Source organism: Ursus americanus, chromosome 10, assembly GCF_024610735.1.
Source record: "Ursus americanus isolate L20-20 chromosome 10, mUrsAme1.1.p, whole genome shotgun sequence".
NCBI classification, from domain to species: Eukaryota; Metazoa; Chordata; class Mammalia; order Carnivora; family Ursidae; genus Ursus; species Ursus americanus.
In genome coordinates this window covers 19,434,242-19,448,373 of record NC_142136.1, presented here as the reverse complement: position 1 = coordinate 19,448,373, position 14,132 = coordinate 19,434,242, and the positions used below count along the sequence as shown (strand labels likewise).

The following is a 14,132-nucleotide window of genomic DNA, read 5'->3' as shown; positions in this document are numbered from 1 at the left end:
TTTGTGGCCGTAGATTGTACCTTCTCTCTTTCCATAAAGATAAACTACCTCAGCAACTAGCTAAGGCCAGCCTCTCTACTTGGTTACTGTATGGTGTTGGGGGAATACAATTAAAAACAAAATTTCCTGCCAACCCAGAAAACCTTTCACAAAAGAGGAGAATGAAAACAGTTTTATTATTGAATAAGCATTAAACCACAATGTGATGTACATCAAAGAGAGTCCACTAATGACAGGAAAAAAAATCACCCATTTATGTAAGTCAAGCAGATACAACCATTACATACATGTTAAGACAAACTGTTCTTAACTAAGAGGACTTGACGGCACCCGTTGGTTACATGTAGTTCATCCTAAATTCACCTGTAATTCTGACCATCTGTGTTAGCTAACCGGCTTTATCCAAAGGAAAAATAAACATCTATCTTTATGACAGAAGGTAGTTTTGCAACTTGGAGTGAGGCACTTACTGAAGTGAGACCCCTACCTTCTCTCAGAAACTGTGAAATAAAGGCCTTAAATTCCTTTCAAAGGGAAGCTTCCCAGGTCCTTGAGAAAAACATTCTTGGGCTATAAGACCAGCAAGACGTTTATTTAGCTTTTAAATGATTTGTATACATATATTAAAGGGCCAGAGAAAGAGTTTACAATTACCTAAAGAAAATGCTATCTGAAGAAAATGTTCTATGAAAAGGCAAGAGACGGGGTATCTCTGTTTTTGCATGGGAAAAAGTATTACTTTTTCTTTAAATTTGTATTTACCCTTTCAGCAACATTCCTTCCTTTCTTCAGTACCATCGAATATTTCTATTCACTGGATTGTTTCCATAAACATAGAAATGTGCTATAATTTCTCTCACTCAAACAAAAAATTAAACAAAATAAAACAAAACAGAACAATTTGTCTTTGCACTTTTTACCCATTTATAGCCCTATCCTTTTCTTTACACAATAATCCTTGAAAAAAAATGTCTGTATAACTTGTGTCAAATTTCTCCTTCCAGTCTCCCTTGAACCCACTCCACTTACAATATCCATGTTGCTGTATATTCATCTTTCTTTACTTATCAACAGCATGTAACACACTGACTATATGTGTGTGCACATGTATCTGTATATATGTATATATATATGTACATATAATCATATATATACACATATAATCAGACTTCACATTATACACACACACACACACACACATATATATATATATATATGCCCATTACACACACACACATATAATCACATTTCTCTCTCTTTCATTTTAATTTCTCTTTTTATTGGAACTCATTTCTTCACTTGGTTTCTAGTTTGCCACATGAAAATTATTTTCCTTCTTTCTCTAGCCAATATTCCTCAGTAAACTCTGAGGAATTCCCCTCATCTAAATATCACAACATCATAACCCTAGAGTCTGTTCAGCCCTTGAACTGAGTCTCTATCTGTATTTACTCCTTTGGTAATATGTTTCCCTGGTTTTAAATACCATATACATGCATACACTAATTATTTACAAATTTCTATTTCTAGCCTAAATCTCTCCTTTGAACAACAGACTCATGAACCCCAATGAAAATTAAATATACATCAAAAATTTAACGCACCCAGAGCTGATCTCCTGATATTCTCCACACATCTGTTTTCCACGTTTTTGTAAATGGTAAACCTGATCTCTAGTAGCTCAGGTTCCAAATTTGGAGCTATTGCAACACCTCCCCAACATCTCCTATTCTCCTTTCCTTGCTTTTTCTCCTTTGTTCTTATGACTAGACAATGTGTTGGATGTTTTACCTGTTTATATTGAAGATTTTCAACTTCCTTTAGTAGAAAGTAAGGTTCATAAAAAAATATTCTCTTCATCACTATATTCTTGTGTCTGGTCCAATGAGTACTCAGTAAACACCTGTTGAATTAATGAATAAAAATGAAGATTTTTTACATTAGACAAATTTTATTTTTAATTGCCTGGATAATAGGCTATGTAGGAGTAAGAAGGAAATGTGTTGAGTTACTGATAGATAAATCTGAGACTGAGAAATCCCATTTAGTGAGTTCAAAAGTAGACTCATATAGCATTACCAATGAAATTCATTCAGAATTTAAAATGTCCATGCTTGTTCTTGTACCTTGAATTTTCATTAGTTGGATTATAACAGTAATTGACCAAAAGAAATTTTGATATAAAAAATTCAATTTCAACAGTGAAAATAAATTAAGCTTACTTAGAGATATTTATATCCTTTTTACAGTAGGCCATTTGCAATATTTCATAAATAATGTGTTCTCACCAGTGTTTTTCTTTTTCTCCCCACTCTTCTGCTTGCTAACCTCTCTTCTGTTATAGCTTCAGGTAATCTTTCTGGCTCTGACAATTAATTTTTTCCCAATTCTATATTCCTTTGTGATAAAAAAGAATTGAGCTTTCCCTGGAGTGAAGTGTGAGTGCTGCAGAGAATAACTAACTGTCTTTACTTCAGACATGGGTTTGTTCAGAAGCACTCTAGACTTCTCATCATGTAGACATGATTGTGGATGCTTCTTTATAAATCTGTTTATGTTCTCTGTGCCAAACAAAGGAGACTCAATCTTTAATATCTAAGGAGAGAAAATAATATTTAAGAATCAATGTGTCTCTCTTAGGTTTGCACATCAGTTGAGCTCTCGAAAGTTATACTTCTCTTCATCATAAGCACATAATAGGTAGTATTTTTAAGTACGTTTTTAAATTGACATCACTCTAAAATATCTAGTCATTCATTTTGCCATGAAATTGTCTTCCTAATGCCATTAAATAATAACTATATTAAATTGATGAGTTTCATCAATTCAATAGTATCATTAAATTAAGCTACACTTTTGATTACTTATATGAGCTGAATCCAGTAGTTTGTACATATGTAACTTTTACAAAAAATATTTTTGTAATATTACACCAATTTTATTCCCATTTTGCAGATGAATAAACTGAGCTGTAGATATTAAATGTGTTGTCGAACCTTAAACCAGGACTAAGTGTAGGAACAATGGGTTTACAAATTGTGGATCTGGTTTCCATTTGCAAATACAACCAGTGAATTCTACACAAAGCCTTGAGGATAAAAGCAAACACAAAGTCACTGTGCACAGATGCACACTTTGTACCTTATACTCTAGACACTATGCATACATAGACTAAGATATGAAAATATGTACTGAAGTCGTGCAATGAAGCAGCCCTAAATGTAGTTACAATCAACAAATTCTGTTTGTTCTTCCTTGTGGTAGATAGGATTCATAAGTCATTATTAACTGGCATAACAGCATTGTTAATAACAATTACTTACTAATTTCAGCTGATGGATATGTTACATATATAAATTATAGATTTTATGAACCTAAATTTACCAACTAGAATTATTTAGACATTTGGTCAATAATTTTGTTTATGGCAGAGTTATAATTTATCTAGGCACTTGTATTGTCTATCCATATTTCATTTGCCCTGATAGAAACCTATTTTTGAAATAGGTTTGAGTGACTTGCACATACATACACATATTTATCACATTGAAAAAATAAGCATAAAAATAAATTTGTCTTTGAATATTAAAATTTGCATTTTAAAAATCTGAATTCCATTTCATATTCAAAAATTAAACTGTGACTTTTATTTTTCATTATGCTTTACAATCACAATTTTTCAACCGTATATACTGGACATAATACCAAATGTGTGATTATTTTTCTGAGAATTATATACATGTTAGCTTCACTTCAATGGAAAATAATATTTTTTAGAAAAACTCATAATTTTGTACTTAAAAATTATATTTTAAAGACTATTCCTGTCAGCTTGAATCCACAGTTTAAAATGGGAACATCCAGAGGCGCCAGGGTGGCTCAGTCAGTTAAGTGACCAACTTTGTTTCGGCTAAGGTCATGATCTCATGGGTCAACATTTCATGGGTCTTGAGATCAAGCCCTGTATCAGGCTCTGTGCTCAGCGGGGAGTCTGCTTGGAGATTCTCTCCCTCTGCCCCTCCCCCACTTGTGCTCGCTTGCTCTCTCTCAAGTAAATAAATCTTAAAAAAAAAAATAAAATGAGAACATCCATAAATAAGGATTACATATTAAACTATCATCATTTTGAAAAAAATATCCCAGTCTGCGGTGATGCCATTTACTATATCTCTCTGAAGGATCATGTTGGAAGCCTTCTCTACCTTTTCACTGAATTTGTGTAGACAGTTGCAAGCATGCTGAAGATTCTTCAGATGAATTCACCATCCCCTGCAAATTACATAGTCTTTGTATGTTGGTAAGAAGTAGGTTTGTGTCATAGGGAATTGAGAATTGCTATGTTAACTATTTCTCTGCAGATGATATTTGTATTCTTTCTTTTTTAATTAGTATAATTAGTAACATAATTTTTTAATTAGTAGAACCATCCTGGAAATAGAACAATCCATTCTTTTGGTTAAAGACTGAAGAGAAATGAAATGAATAGGTTTCATAACATGCAATTTTATCCTGGGACTTACATGCTCTAATTTATTCATTCATTTTGCTGAATGAATAAACAATCTTGATAAATAAAAAACTATTCAAATTGAATGTAAAATAATCAGGCGTTAGTGTCTGATCTTTGCTAATTATCTAAGTTTTAGTAAGACCATAGCCTATGTTTTATGCTTCACTCTTTCATGTTTACCATATTTTCTAGTCCTTAGAGAGAAGAGATGCTAAAAATACTTGCTGAATGAATGTATTCACGGATTTAATGGTAATTTAAGTTTAAAATAAAAGAAAATAAATACAAATTGAACTAGCCAATGATGATATTTTCTACATAAGTTTTTATAAAGGAATCATTAAAGTGATCTTAGAGAGCGTAATCTGAGTAATAAAAATTAAGTTGTCAACATTGTAGTATTTGGTGGCAAACATATATAATGTAATATCTATAAAGTATTTTCATAGTCTGTCACATTTTTCATGATTGAATGAAGTGAGACTAGATATAATGTTTAAATGTTTACAAGCAATGGAATAATAAAATGATTGATAATTTGACAAATACTAATTGCATGCTGGTAGAAATTCTTTTAAGGGAGTGGAGACAATGTTGGTATCTCAAGGAAGTCATTAAGTGCTCCATAGTCTCATGAAATTTCTAACAGATAGCAGTAATCTCCTCTATCTGTAGGGAATACACCCTGAGTGGATGCCTGAAACCATGGTTAGTACTGAATCCTACATACACATTTTTTTTTCCTATGCATACCTACCTATGATAAAGTTTAATTTATAAATTAAGCACAATAAGAGATAACAACAATAACTAACAATAAAAGAGAACAATCATAACAACGTACTGTAATGAGAGTTATGTGAATGTGGTCTCTGTCTCTCTTAAAATATGTTACTGTTACTGTACTTACCCTTCTTCTTTTGATGATGTGAAATGATAAAATGCCTACATGATGGGATGAAATGAGGGGAATGACGTGGGCATGGTAACACAGCCATCAGGCTACTATTGACCTTCTGACAGTAAGTCAGGAGGAGGATCATCTGCCTTAGGACACAGTTGACCCTAGGTAACCATAATCATGCAAAGGAAAATGGCAGATGGGGAGGGCACTACTGTACTGCTAAAATGCCTGTTGTAATACATTCTTTAGAGGAGGAATAATCCTCAATTTTTAAGAAAATAAAAACCTTTTCCTTAAATTAGTTTTTACAGATTGTTATAGATCTTAACTCAGTCTGGTAAAACCAAGTGATAAATAGACTGCCTGTTTTATCTAGATACAACATATAGCTTTGGCAATTTCCATCGAATTTTTAGATGTATTCAGACTGATGTGTTAGCATGATCTTTTTCCCAGGAAAGAAGATTTACTTTAAAATATGACTAGAGCTTGAAAGTTTTAACTCTAATATTGTATGGCTTTCTTGTTTAGATTTCAGTTTTTCTTTATTTCATAATAAATATACATATATACATATGTGTTCACATATATATAAAATAAACATATATATTAGAATATAAATAACTAAAATTCAAATATATATATTCAAATAGAATTACTTACAATAAAAGATCATTACTTACCTATCTGTAGTTTCTTTTTTTAAAAAATTTATTTATTTACTTATTTGAGAGAGAGAATGAGAGAGAGAGAGAGAGAGAGAGAGAGAGAGCGCGCGCACAAGTGGGGGAGGGGAGAGGGACAAGTAGGTTCCCTGCTGAGCAAAGAGCCTGATGTGGGGCTCAATCTCAGGACTCTGGGATCATGACCTGAGCCGAAGGCAAAGCTTAACCGACTGAGCCACCCAGGCACCCACCTATCTGTGGTTTCTATAGATTGTTCACTGTTGTGCAAACAAATTTTCTGTAATTCTAAGATCCAGTTGACTGTAAGCAAAAATATTCATAATAACACTACAACATTAAAATGTTTATTTCAACAATAAGAGCTTGTTAAAATATCTGCATGTGTAAGTAGGAAAATATAAATGCGATGAACCCAGAAATGTTTAACATTGATCACCCTTTCTATATTGTAGTTGTTCAATAATTAACTTGCTATCCACGGCAAAAACACAGGTTTTGTTTTTGTTTTTGTTTTTTTCTAATTTTAGCCCTGATTAGCTGTGTGACTATAAGCAAATGATGATCCTTGCTTTTCTAATCTATAAAATAAAAATATCAGCAGAGTTTTATTATGTATTTATCATCTTTATTATAATTGTCCTACTATAGCAGGCCATCCAAATATAAAAATTCTATAAAAGTACATTTCCACACACATACTCACACACACACACACCAAAACAAAGGCAAGAAGCTGTTTTTCAGGATTGAATGAATGACAAAGAAAATAAACAAGAAATTACGAGCAATGTGAGAAAAAATGTGTTCTAAGACTTATAAAGCTTTAAAATAGTAATACCGACTAAGAAGTAAAGTCTAATCTCATCATTCTTAGAAGAAGTAAACCTAAAACAAAATGTGTTAGCATTTTGGTAAAGAAAATGAATGAGCCTATGTCAGGTATTCTAGATAAAATTGAATATATGTGCACTAGGAAATGTGTATCTGAATATTCACGGTAGCCTTGTTTGTAACAGGAAAAACAAAATCACCCAAATCTTCATTAACAACAGATTGGCTAAATATATTCTGGTGCAATTAAGCAATAAAATACTGAATATTTAAAATATTTTTGTTTATATTAAAATAAATGAATCACAAGTTCAGGTACAAGATGAGAGACTCTCAAAAACAAAATGTTGGGGGTGTCTGGGTGGCTCAGTCGTTTTCTTTCTTCTCCCTCTCCCTCTGCCCCTGCTTGTGTTCCCTCTCTCGCTGTCTCTCTCTCTCTCTGCGTCAAATAAATAAATAAAATCTTAAAAAAAAAAAAAACAATCAAATGTTGAGTAAAGAAAAGAGAGTTAAGGAACCAATAGTAAAAAGGTATTCAATAGAACTTTTAAAAACATAAAAAATGTAAGAATGTACTCTATTGGGAATATGCATATCCATAAAACTATTACCAAACGGGAGAAAAAGCTACCAACAAAATCTGTAGGACTATTTAGCCCTGTGGAATGAGAGATAGGCAATTGGAGAGGAGTATGCTCCAAGAAATATTTTTTAATGTATCAATATGTTTTTTACTAAATTGTATCTAGTATGCAGAACAAACATAACTTTTGATTTAGTCATAGTAAAAGTTATTTTATCTTGTCATCCTTTAACTTTATTCATGGTAAATTTCTACACCTTCCCCTCTCTTCCCTAGTAGTAAATTTCTGGTTGAACACTTGGCTACTTCCAGAAGTTTTGTGTTTGCTCTTAGATAATAACACCACTGAAGAAACTTTAGGTTGGCAACATGATTTCAGTATAAAAATTAAATCTGCATGCTTCAATCTTCACAAGTAGCTAAGGCTTCCCCTCCTCTTCCTTCTGCTAAGGTCTATTAATGCAGCCTTTTATCTGGAAAAGGTTTGTGGTCAGCTTGGCTTTTTTCAGCTTAACTCAGACCCAATTTGCTACTTGATACTTTGTTTCCCTCCAGTGGGACGAAAGAGGTTTCATTTCAGAGGACTGGTTACTTCTTACCTGGAGAAGTGATTTCATTGTTTCTAGGTCTCAAGACAGTATAAAATGCCACTTTCCTAAGTGTACAGAACTTTTTTATGTTTTTATTTTTACTTTTTCCTTCTTTTTTTCTTTTTTGCTTTTGGGGAGACTCCTACAACTGGTGACTGCAATGCCATAATGTGGACAAAGCATCTTTTCCTTTATAATATTCTCTCAGCTTTTGGTTCATCAATGTCCACCTGTAAGAACAACTTTTAGAGACTCTTACCACTTAGCATAACTTCTCTAGTATAAGATTCCTTTAAAAATGACTTTCAGTAAACACTTCTACAAGTTCTACATCTGTTTTGGGATTCATTTCTCTTAGATCTATTTGAAAAAGACTGTGAACACTTCTAATCTCTTCCTCTTTCTCTCCATCTGCTTTCTCTCCTATGGAAGCAGCTTGCCAATTCTTCCACTTGCCCAATATTTTTCCTGGCCTAAGTCCAAAACCAGTCTAGTGTCCCCCAAATGCACGGGTCATATACTAAGCGTTCTAGCAATTCTCTGAATGATCTCTCACTTTAAGTACAACTCACTCGCCTTGGAGCAGGAGTTTAGGTGCACAGCAGGGCTTTCTTCAAAAAATACTCCAGAATTTAATTCTATAATGTCTGCCTTCCTTTTGATGTTTTTGACCTTTCTGAGAACTCTAAGAATTATAGAATTAGTTTTCCTCAGTTTTAGCTGTAAGTTTGACATATGAGGATAATTTTCACACCCACTTTTGTAATTGATATCTATTATATTCATGCTATACACAAAAGCGAAGCAAATGGGTACAACCTTAATATCCTATTGTATGTATTTTGATAGTATAAAATATATTTTATATAATATTACTTTTATATTCTTACTGTAACAAATTATCACAAATTTAGTGACTAATAAACAACACGAGACTATTATTTTACAGGTTTTTAAAAAGACTTTATTTGTTTATTTGTGCACGAGAACATGCACAAGCAGGGGAAGTGGCAGGCAGAGGGACAAGCAGACTCCCCAATGAGCAGGGAGCCCAATGTGGGACTTGATCCCAGGACCCTGGGATCATGACTGAGCTGAAGGCAGCTGCTTAACCAACTGAGCCACCCAGGCATCCCTACTTATATTTCTTAAAGTTTAAGTGTAACATTGGTCTCAGTGGACTAAAATCAAGTTTCAGGTAGGGCTGTTCCTTTCTGGAAGCTCTAGAAGAGAAACCATTTCCTTGCTCATTCAGATTGTTTAAAGAATTTGGTTCCTTCTGGTTGTGAAACTGATTTCCCTGTAGGCTGTCACCTACATATGCTTTCTGCATTCTTATTTATTTATTTATTTATTTATTTATTTATTTATTTATTTAAATTCAATTTAGTTAATATATACTGTATTATTAGTTTCAGGGGTAGAATTTAGTGATTCCTCAGTTGCATATAACACCCAGTGCTCATTACATCAAGTGCCCTCCTTAATGCCCATTACCCAGTTACCCCATGCCCTCACCGACCTCCGTTCCAGCAACCTTCTGTTTGTTTCCTAGAGTTCAGCATCTCTTACAGTTTGCTTTCCTCTCTATTTTCATCTTATTTTATTTTTCCTTCCCTTCCTCTATGTTCATCTGTTTTTGTTTCTTAAATTCCACATATGAGTGAAATCATATTGTATTTGTCTTTCTCTGACTTATTTCACTTAGCATAATACACTCCAGTTCCATCCATGGTGTTACAAATGGCAAGATTTCATTCTTTTTGATGGCTGAGTAATAATACTTTGTGTGTGTTTGTGTGTATGTGTGTGTGTGTGTGTGTGTGTGTGTGTGTGTGTATCACCTCTTCTTTATCTGTTCATCTGTTGTTGGACATCTGGGCTCTTTCCATAGTTTGGCTACTGTGGACATTGCTGCTATAAACATTGGGGTGCATGTGCCTCTTTGAATCACTATGTTTGTAGTCTTTGGATAAATACTTCATAGTGCAAATGCTGGGTTGTAGGGTAGTTCTATTTTTAACTTTTTGAGAAACCTCCATACTGTTTTCCAGAGTGGCTACACCAGTTTGCATTACCACCAATAGTGTAAGAGGGGAAACCTTTCTTATCCTTGCAACATCTGTTGTTTCCTGAGTTGTTAATTTTAATGATTCCTTTTAGACATTTTATTTATTTGACAGAGAGACTGAGGGAGAGGGAGAAAGAGAGAGAAAGAGAGCAATGAGCTGGGGGAGGGGCAGAGAGAGAAGCAGACTCCCTGCTGAGCAGGGAGTCTGAAGTGGGACTCAATCCCAGCATCCTGGGATCCTGACTTGAGCCAAAGGCAGATGCTTAATCAACTGAACCACCCAAGTGCCCCTAATTTTAGCCATTCTGCCTAGTGTAAGGTGGTATCTCATTGTGGTTTTGATTTGTATTTCCCTGATGACAAGTGATAGCATTTTTTCATGTATCTGTGGGCCATACGTATGTCTTGTTTGGAGAAATGTCTGTTCATGCCTTCTGCCCATTTCTTGACTGGATTTTTGTTTTTTGGGGTATTGAGTTTGATAAGTTCTTCATACATTTTGGATACTAGCCCTTTATCTGATAAGACATTTGCAAATATCTTCTCCCATTCTGTAGATTGCCTTTTAGTTTTGTTGACTGTTTTGCTGTGCAAAAGCTTTTTATCTTGATGAAGTCCCAATAGTTCATTTTTGCTTTTGTTTCCCTTGTCTTTGAAGATACATCTTGCAAGAAGTTGCTGTGACCGAGGTCGAAGAGGTCACTACTTGTGTTCTCCTCTAGGATTTTGGTGGATTCTTGTATCACATTTAGGGCTTTCATCCATTTTGAGTTTATCTTTGTGTATGGTGTAAGAGAATGGTCCAGTTTCATTGTTCTGCATTGTTCTATCCAATTTTCCCAGCACCATTTATTGAAGAGACTGTTTTTTTTCCATTGGGTATTCTTTCCTGCTCTGTCAAAGATTAGTTGACCATAGAGTTGAAGGTCCATTTCTGGGTCCTCTATACTCTGTTCCATTGATCTATGTGTCTGTTTTTGTGCCAGAACCATACTATCTTGATGATTACAACTTTGTAATACAGTTTAAAGTCTGGAATTGTGATGCCTCCAGCTTTGGTTTTCTTTCTCAACATTCCTTTGTCTCTTCAGAGTCTTTTGTGGTTCCATATAAATTTTAGGATTATTTGTTCCAGTGCTGTGAAAAATGTTGATGGTATCTTGATAGGGATTGCATAGAATGTGTGGATTGCTTTGGGTAGCATAGACATTTTAACAATATTTGTTCTTGCAAATCATGAACATGGAATGTTTTTCCATTTCTTTGTGTCTTCCTCAATTTCTTCCATAAGTTTTCTCTAGTTTTCAGAGTACAGATCCTTTACATCTTCAATTAGTTTCATTCCTAAGTATTTTACCATTTTTGGTGTGCTTATAAATAGGATTGATTCCTTGATTTCTCTTTCTTTTGCCTCATTGTTAGTATATAGAAGTGCAACTGACTTCTGTGCATTGATTTTATATCCTGAGACTTTGCTGAATTCCTGTATCAGTTCTAACAATTTTTTGCTGGAGTCTTTTGGATTTTCTACATGTCATCTGCGAAGAGTGAAAGTTGGACTTCTTTGCCGATTTGGATGCCTGTTATTTCTTTTTGTTGTCTCATTGCTGAGGCTAGGACTTCTAGTACTATGCTGCCCGCATTGTTGTCTCTATCTCCCTTCTTTCATCTACAAAACCAGCAAAGGTGGGTTGATACCCTCTCATGCTTTGATCTCTCCTCCTTTCTTTTGTTGAATCTCTCTGACACACTCCGCCTTCATCTTCCACTCTTAAGAACCCATGTGTTTACATTGGGACCACCTGATAATCTAGCATTATCTCCCTATTTTAAGGTGAGCTGATGAGCAAATTTAAATTCTTCTGCAATTTTGATTCCCTTTTCCCATGTGATGTTAAGATATTCACCGATGTAGCATCAGGGTTTAGGGTAAGCATATCTTTGGTGAACCAGTAATCACAGATGTGTATGGAATATTTCATAAATAAACAATTTCTTCAAAGATGCTAACAACATGTCAGGCAAATACAAGCAAGAATGTTATTCATATCAGCCAGTCAAGAATTTAAGCAAAATATATTTCATGGAATAGAGGATCATTATGCAGAGGAAAAAGGAAGAATTCTTAAGAGGACTTTAATAGTTTAACTTTTAAGTAATGAATAATTTGCAATCTTAATAATCATAAATCTTCCAAACTAAATGGGAATTAACAAAAACAATTTTTTTAAAGATTTTATTTATTTATTTAAGAGAAAGTGAGAGCGAGAGATCACAGAGGGAGAGGGAGAAGCAGACTCGCTGCTGAGCAGGGAGACGGTGCAGGACTTGATCCCAGGACCCTGAGATCATGACCTGAGATGAAAACAGCCGCTTAACCAACTGAGGAACTCAGGCACCCCCAACAAAAACAATTTTGATAGGGAATTTAACAAAATGTTTCAACTTATGTCAAATCAGACAAAGTGGAAGACATTGAGAATTTGAAAAATATAAAATCTATCTGAGAATGATCTACAGCTTAAATGTTATTCATTGCTGGTAATTGCTGGTTGGTTTGTAAAAGATTTTCCCAAAGTGGTTCAAATGAATTCAAACTGCATGATGAATTCAAGGAAAGAAGTGGAAAGAGTGAATTTCTGTAGAGGAACATCAAAATCTGGTCCTTAAGAGTTAGTTGGGTAAACAATCCAGACTACAAGATACCACAAATTAAACAGTAAAGCATAGCATGTAAGACAAGCTGTGAATCTATGAATCCATTGCTCAAATCCTGACTCTGCTAATTACCTCTACTTTTTGTCACATCACTTAATTTCCCTTGTCTCAGTTTCCTCACGTATACCCATTCTTGTGAATATTAAAATAGTTAATAATATGTGTGAACTTCTTAAAAGTTTGCTAGGCTTCTGAAAGCCTTTGGTCAAATTCAGTAATTAGGTCTAAGGTCCCAGGAGAAAGAGAATAACACTAGATATTGAGGGAATTTTTTCACTCAAATTATATCTGAGTCCCAGATACGACCATTTATCACTTAGGTATAATTATACAACATTTAGGTTTTGTGTATCAGAAATACTCCGCAATACTCTTCACTTTATGCTGAGTCAAGATTTAGAGTTGGGTTCCACAGGATGCAAGAGAAAATATTCTTTTTTCACACTTCTTGAACAAATCCATTCTGAGGAGCTAATTCTTTGCTTTTTCTTGGATAGAATTTGAGGAATTTGTCATTACTTTTGTGGTTACTCAACACAACAAAACCTCCTCAGTCACTTTCAGTTTCACCAAAGATTTACATAATCAGTACTTAAATTATACTGTGTAATAGCACAACTAAACTTTATTTAAAGTAAAGATTCTTCATTTCACCGACCTGAGCCCCATTTCAAGCTAGAGATCTAAGTGGGAAAGGGACGTTTGGCAGGCTTTTCCCTTTTCCTATCTTACTCTTTTATTTTTCTCCCTTGCTTTTTGAACATGGAGTATGATTTCTCCAGGGAAACAGTGAAAGAGGGGTTAGAAAGGAAGTTTAAAGGGCAGAAACACTTTTTACTCACCTAGTTGTATAATGGCTTGATTTTGGCTCTCTTGGTGCTTGGAATGCAATCAAAGATAATGCTAAAGTACAGTACATTTTCAGTTTCTTCACTTAAAACATGACTGCTTAGAGAATATTGAAATTCCATTTTCTTGACTACGGCAGTACATTTTCTTAGGCTGATTGCTTATGATTTTCTCAGTGCCTGTTCATCCAGACGGCCACTTTGTTGTTGGCATTATATGACCCCCCCAGACAGTTCATTGAAGCAGCATTGAAAATGGCATCAGCCTGGCTATTTCTCTGCATGGCACACATCTGGAACATGAGAAACAATCCAAAGTTACACCAGTGTAGCTAGTCCCAGTGAAGTCTTTCTCTCTTCCTGTTTTGCTGTCTCAAGCAGATACAAAAAC

The 14,132-nt window shown here is 34.4% G+C and overlaps 1 long non-coding RNA gene across 1 annotated transcript in view; it reads right to left on the bottom strand.

Moving 5' to 3' along the window:
- The window catches only part of LOC148109336 (uncharacterized), a 442,778-nt gene that overhangs the window by 37,053 nt on the left and 391,593 nt on the right, over positions 1-14,132 (bottom strand). Inside the window, exons 4-5 of the long non-coding RNA XR_015725912.1 lie at positions 13,736-14,034; positions 1,792-1,903 (exon numbers count right to left, since the gene is read on the bottom strand). This is a non-coding gene — a long non-coding RNA (uncharacterized LOC148109336). The remainder of the gene's footprint in view (positions 1-1,791; positions 1,904-13,735; positions 14,035-14,132) is intronic.